This window comes from Pongo abelii, chromosome X (genome assembly GCF_028885655.2).
Source record: "Pongo abelii isolate AG06213 chromosome X, NHGRI_mPonAbe1-v2.0_pri, whole genome shotgun sequence".
Taxonomy (NCBI): Eukaryota; Metazoa; Chordata; class Mammalia; order Primates; family Hominidae; genus Pongo; species Pongo abelii.
This window is the reverse complement of record NC_072008.2, coordinates 80,707,175-80,715,070: the sequence shown is the minus strand read 5'-3', so window position 1 is coordinate 80,715,070 and position 7,896 is coordinate 80,707,175.

The window sequence follows — 7,896 nt, the reverse complement described above, 5'->3', positions numbered from 1 at the left end:
CTCAAAGTAATTTACAGATTCCATGCTATTCCCATCAAACTACCATTGACATTCTTCACAGAATTAAAAAAAACTCCTTTAAATTTCATAGGGAACAAAAAAAAAAAAAAAACCCGTATAGCCAAGACAATCCTAAGGAAAAAAAAAAAATGAAACAAAGCTGGAGGCATCATGCTACCAATCTTCAAACTATACCATAAGGCTACAGTAACCAAAACGGCATGTTATGGGTACCAAAACAGACATATAGATCAATGGAACAGAACAGAGACCACAGAAATATCACCACACATGTACATACATCTGATTTTCAACAAACCTGACAAAAATTAGCAATGGAAAAAGAATTCCTTATTTAACAAATGGCACTGGGAAAACTGGCTGGCCATATGCAGAAAACTGAAATTGGACCTCTGCCCTAGACATTATACAAAAATTAACTCAAGATCGATTAAAGACTTAAATGTAAAATGCAAAACCATAAATACCCTAGAAGAAAACCTAGGTAAAACCATTCAGGACATAGGCATTGAGAAAGATTTCTTGACAAAATGCCTGAAGAAAATGCAACAAAAGCCAAAATTGACAGATGAAATACAATTAAACTAAAGAGCTTCTGCACAGCAAAAGAAACTATCATCAGAGTGAACAAGCAACCTACAGAATGGGAGAAAATTTTCGCAATCTGCCTATCTGACAAAGGTCTAATCTCCAGAATCTACAAAGAACATAAACAAATTTATATGAAAAAAAGAAAAAACCCTGTCAAGAACTAGGCAAAGGCTATCAACAGACATTTCTCAAAAGAAGACATTTATGCAGCCAACAAACATTAAAAAACAAACCTGACAAAAACAAGAAATGGGGAAAGGATTCCCTATTTAATAAATGGTGCTGGGAAAACTGGCTAGCCAGATGGAGAAAGCTGAAACTGGATCCCTTCCTTACACCTTATACAAAAATCAATTCAAGATGGATTAAAGACTTAAATGTTAGACCTAAAACCATAAAAACCCTAGAAGAAAACCTAGGCATTACCATTCAGGACATAGGCACGGGCAAGGACTTCATGTCTAAAACACCAAAAGCAATGGCAACAAAAGGCAAAATTGACAAATGGGATCTAATTAAACTAAAGAGCTTCTGCACAGCAAAAGAAACTACCATCAGAGTGAACAGGCAACCTACAAAATGGGAGAAAATTTTCGCAACCTACTCATCTGACAAAGGGCTAATATCCAGAATCTACAATGAACTCCAACAAATTTACAAGAAAAAAACAAACAACCCCATCAAAAAGTGGGCGAAGGACATGAACAGACACTTCTCAAAAGAAGACATTTATGCAGCCAAAAAACACATGAAAAAATGCTCACCATCACTGGCCATCAGAGAAATGCAAATCAAAACCACAATGAGATACCATCTCACACCAGTTAGAATGGCAATCATTAAAAAGTCAGGAAACAACAGGTGCTGGAGAGGATGTGGAGAAATAGGAACACTTTTACACTGTTGGTGGGACTGTAAACTAGTTCAACCCTTGTGGAAGTCAGTGTGGCGATTCCTCAGGGATCTAGAACTAGAAATTCCATTCGACCCAGCCATCCCATTACTGGGTATATACCCAAAGGACTATAAATCATGCTGCTATAAAGACACATGCACACGTATGTTTATTGCGGCATTATTCACAATAGCAAAGACTTGGAACCAACCCAAATGTCCAACAATGATAGACTGGATTAAGAAAATGTGGCACATATACACCATGGAATACTATGCAGCCATAAAAAATGATGAGTTCACGTCCTTTGTAGGGACATGGATGAAATTGGAAATCATCATTCTCAGTAAACTATCGCAAGAACAAAAAACCAAACACCGCATATTCTCACTCATAGGTGGGAATTGAACAATGAGAACACATGGAAACAGGAAGGGGAACATCACACTCTGGGGACTGTTGTGGGGTGGGGGGAGGGGGGAGGGATAGCATTGGGAGATATACCTAATGCTAGATGACGAGTTGGTGGGTGCAGCGCACCAGCATGGCACATGTATACATATGTAACTTACCTGCACATTGCGCACATGTACCATAAAACCTAAAGTATAATAATAATAATAATAATAATAAAAGAAAAAAAAATAATTATTATTTATATTAAACTTTTCTGTTGATATTAAAAAAAAAAAAAAAAAGATGAAGGTGCCACAACTGACATCAGAAATAGATTGTTTTGGGGTATGACTCCATGGTGTGAGGCCATGAGCCAGCTTTTCAGAGGTGCCTTTGTGAGGGTTTTGCATTCTTTGCTACTCTTTGAGTCCACCCAATAAGAAAATTGCGTTATCACCCTATGGAATATTAATCAGAGTGAAAATGAATGAACTATAGCCACATACAACACATAGATAATCTTTTTAAATAAATTGGAATCACAAAAGCAAGTCCCAGAGGACAGCATGTACAGCAAAGCCCTTTTGGCCTTTTTATAGAATTCAGAAACCAAATACACTTAAATAACAAAAAAAAAAAAAAAAAAAAGCTTAACATCACTGATAGTTAGAAAAATGCAAGTCAAAGCCACAATGAAATACGATATCACACCAGTCAGAATGGAGATTATTAAAAAGGCAAGAAAAAACAGATGCTGAAGAGGCTGTAGAGAAATAGAAACACTTTTACACTCTCGGTTGGAATGTAAATTATTTCAACAATTGTGGAAGATAGGGTGACAATTCCTCAAGGACCTACAACCAGAAATATCATTTGACCCAGCAATCCCACTACTGGGTATAAAACCAAAGGATTATAAATCATTCTACTATAAAGACACATGTACATGCATGTTTATTGCAGCACTATTTACAATTGCAAAGACATGGAACCAACCCAAATGCCCATCAATGATAGACTGGATTAAGAAAATGTGGCACATATACACCATGGAATACTATGCAGCCATAAAAAAAGGATGAGTTCATGTCCTTTGTAGGGACATGGATGAAGCTGGAAACCATCATTCTCAGCAAACTATTGCAAGGACAGAAAACCAAACACCGCATGTTCTCACTCATAGGTGGGAATTGAACAATGAGAACTCTTGGACACAGGAAGGGGAACATCACACCCCAGGGCCTGTCATGGGGGGAGGGGGGAGGGATAGCATTAGGAGATATACCTAATGTAAATGGTGAGTTAATGGGTGCAGCACACCCCAACATGGCATATGTATACATATGTAACAAACCTGCACATTGTGCACATGTACCCTAGAACTTAAAGTATAATAATAAAAAAAAACCCTCTGACATGAAAAAAAAAGAGGTTGTGTTTTGATGTAATTCCAAGATTTGCTTCAAGATTTAGAGCTTGTTTTAGTAGTTCTGGTAGTGCTGGCTTGGTAGTAGCAAATTATCTCAGCATTTGTTTGAAAAACACTCTATCTTTCCTTCATTTATGAATCATAGTTTTGCTGGATACAAAATTGTTAGCTGATCATTGTTTTGTTTGAGGAGGCTGAAGATAGGGTCCCACTCTCTTCTAGCTTGTTGGGTTTCTGCTGAGAAATCTGCTGTTAATCTGATAGGTTTTCCTTTATATGTTACCTCAGATTTTAAGATTCTTTCTATCATCTTAACTTTAGATAACCTGATGAAAATGTGCCTAGGTGATGATCTTTTTGTGATGAATTTCCCAGGTGTTCTTTGAGCTTCTTGCATTTGGATGTCTAGATTTTAGCAAGGCCAGGGAAGTTTTTTCAATTATACTCTTCAATACATTTTACAAACTTCTTATTTTTCTTCTTCCTTAGGATGGCTGACTATTCTTAGGTTTTGTCATTTATCATAATCCCAGACTTCTTGAAGGCTTTGTTCATATTTTTTTTTATTTGTCATTGTTGGATTGGGTTAATTTGAAAACCTTGTCTTTGAGTTCTAAAATTCTTTCTTCTGCTTGTTCAATTCTATTGCTGACACTTTCCAGGGCATTTTGCATTTCTATAAGTGCTCCAATGTTTCCTGAAGTTTTGATTGTTTTTATTTATGCTATCTGTTTCATTGAATATTTCTCCCTTCACCCCTTTATTTATTTATTTTTTAAATTTCCTTACATTCAGCTTTGCCTTTCTCTGGTGCCTTCCTGATTAGCTTAATAGGTAGCTTTCTGAATTCTTTTTCAGGTAAATCAGGGACTTCTTGGTTTGGATTCATAGATGGTGAGCTAGTGTGATTTTGGGGGGATGTTAAAGAACTTTGTTTTTTCACATTACCAGAGTTGGATTTCTGCCTCATTCTCATTTGGGTAGACCCTGTCACAGGGAAGGTCTAGGGCTGAAGGCTGCTGTTCAGATTATTTTGTCTCACCAGGTGTTCCCTTGTAGTACTCTCCTCCTTTTTCTATGGATGTGGCTTCCTGAAAGCCAAGCTGTGGTGATTATTATCTCTCTTCTGGATCTAGCCACCCAGCAACTCTACTAGGCTCTGGGCTGGTACTGGGGGTTATCTGCACAGAGTCCTGTGATGTGTACTATCTGTGGGTCTCTCAGCCATGGATACCAGCACCTGTCCTGGTGGAGGTGGTAGGGGAGTGAAATGGACTCTGTGAGGGTTCTTAGCTTTGGTGGTTTAATTCATTATTTTTGTGCTAGTTGGCCTGTCAGGTGCTTTCCTGAGAGCATCAGCTGTGGTAGTATGGGGAGAAACAAGTGGTGAGTGGGGCCGTAGAACTCCCAAGAGTATATGCCCTTTGTCTTCAGTTACCAGGGTGCATAGGGAAAGACCATTTTGTGGGGGCATGGCTAGGCATGTTTGAGCTCAGACTCTCTCCTTGGGCATGTCTTGCTGTGGCTGCTGTGGGGGATGGGGATGAGGTTCCCAGGTCAATGGAGTTATGATCTTAGGAGGATTATGGCTGCCTCTACTGTGTCACACAGGCTCTCAGGGAAGTGGGGGAAAGCTAGCAGTCACAGGCCTCACCCAGCTCCCTCTCAACCCAAAGGGCTCGGCTGGAGGTTTCCTTTTCCTTGTGGTCTTTTCCCAGTGCCTCTGGCAGTCCTTTTCAAGAATCCCCGTGAGGAAAAGCAGAAATGGCTTGCTAGGGAACCCAGTGAGCCAACAGGGCTTTTCCTGCTGCTTTCTCTACCCCTGTATTTCACTCCGCTCTCTAAACTGACTCAGCTCTAGGTAAGGTCAAAATATTCTCCTCTAATCTAGACCTTCAGGTTTCCCGGTGGGGGAGTGTGTTCAGGGGTGGATGATCTCCCTTTCCCAATTCCAGTTTGAGCACTCACAGTATTTGGGGTGTCTCCTGGGTCCTGCAGGAGCAAACTACTTCCTTCAGAAGGGACTGTGGGTTCTCTTGGTTTTCCTAATCTATTCCTGCAGTTGTTCTGAAGCAAAAGTTCATGACGCAAGCCTACACATAGCCTGGTATACTATCAGATAAGCCTTGGTGCTCTCCTGTTGAACATGAACATTTTCACACATCACCAACTTCAGATAAGACCAATCTATGACCAAAACTGATCAAGACAAAAACATGACTACTGTATAATCAGATCTGAGCACATTAAAATATGTAGATTGTCTCTGCAATAAAAATTACCAAGCATACCTATATCCTTGCTAACATGAGTGAGTGTCACCCCTTTACCAATTATATACTTAGCCTTATTCTAACCTTCTCTCCTTCTAGATAAGATTTGTTAAGACACCCAAACATAGAATTGCCCTAGTTCCTATCAGAATCCAATCCTGTGTGAACACCCACATCCTTTACATCCTCCACCAAATCACACAAATGAAGCTCAGATCTCATAATAAGTCCTTTTCACATCCACTTACTGAGACAATTCTCCATAATGTGTGTTATCCCTTTAATGAGTAATAAACCCAATTTGTTCAACTACAGGTATATCCTTGGTTGTCAATATCTAGATGGCATTTATACTCAAAAGCATATTGAGAAAAAATAGAGATCAAAATACATGAAGGGGTACACCATATTAAGGGATTGTAAGACTTGATATTTTAAAAATACTGACTCTCTTAAATTGGAAAGTGACAAAATTCCAAGGCTTCTCAAGTATGAATGTTGATAATAAACACTAAAATTTAAATAAAATGCAATGGGGCATGAATAGTCAATACAATTTTTAATAAGAACTAGAAGACTAACATTACCTGTCAAATTAAAACAATTAAGACAGTGTGGTATTATTGAGAGATAAACAACCTGAGCAATGGAACAACATTGAGAAGATATAAAAAAGCCCATACATATTTGATCACCTGATTTATGACAAGCATGATACTACAATGCCATGATGAAAGCTGGGTTTTTTTTTTTTGCAATAATGGTGCTTGATAAATTGAAAATTGGTATGGTATTTTACCATTTACCATGTGGTGGAAATAAAATGAAAACTCGACCTCTTACCTGACATCATACTCAAAAATAAATTCCAGATAATTTTTAGATCTCAAAATAAAAGGTAAAACAATAAATCATATTTGAAGAAGGCACAGAAATACCTCATTGTCACCTTGGTATACGCAAAGATTTTTTAAACATAGCTCAAAAAGCATTAATCACATAGGAAATTAATTGATAATGTAGACTACACAATGACTAAAAACTTCTGCTCACTGAAAGATAACATTAAGACTGTGAAAATGTAACCCATATATGAGATAAAACATTTGCAGTACATATATTTGACAAAAGACTTGTATCCATAAAGTACAAAACTTAACAAGTCAGCAAGAAAAGAAAGACAGATCAGTTGAAAAAAATGGGCAGAACACTTGAACAAGTATCTCACAAAAGAGAATATCCAAGTGGCTGATAAACACATAAAAATGAGCTCAATGTTATTTGTTACCAGTGATAGGTAAATTAAAATAGTAATACCATACTGCTTCACCACTCATTAAAATAGCTATCATGAAAAAGGAAAAAAAAAAAAAACAAGTATTGGTTAAGACATGGAGAAACCAGAACACTCATTCTCTGCTTATGAGAGTACAAATTGGTGTGACTCCTTCTGGGAACTCTTCAAAGTAGCTGAAAGTATGCATAATCTGTGATCCAAAAATTGCGTTCCTAAGTACCCAATACAAGTGTACGCAAAAGTTCATGAAATGACATATACTAGAATATTAAAAGCAGCACTATTTATTCCAAAAACTGGAAATTACCCAAATGCCCATTGCCATTATAGTGAGTAAAAATATATATGTTCACAAAATAGAAAGCTATAAGGCAAACAATTGAATGTTTTATAATCATAAACAACAATATGCATGAATCTCACAAACATAATATTCACTAAAAGATGCTAGACATGAAAATAACTATACTGTATAATTACAATTACATAGAGTTTAGAAATGGGCAAAAATGAATCTATGGTGTTAAAACTTAAGATGATGTTTACTCTTGGGACAGAGGGTCTTCAAATGAGTGGAAGGAGGTGTAAGGGGGACTTCTGGTTGCTGGTAATATTCTGTTTGTTGACTGGCTGCTTGTCATACCAATATGTCCAACTTATGAAAATTCATTGACCTGCATACTTATAATTTACACACTTTTATATAGAAATGTTGTATTTTAATAAAAGTATGAAAAAAGAGAAAATTAGAGAACATATACTAAAATATTAAAAACAAATATCTCGGGTGGGTGGAAACATGGATATTCAAAGAAATCTTGTCATGTTCTTGTATACTCCAACCTAATAATAATCAGGTCTTGTTATTTGAAACTGAATAAGTATTATTGCTTAAAAATGAATTGAATCTAAATACTTATTACAATTTTAGATATAAAGAAATAAATATAAAAATTTGGGGTATGGCTACCACAATATTATAGCCATACAACGT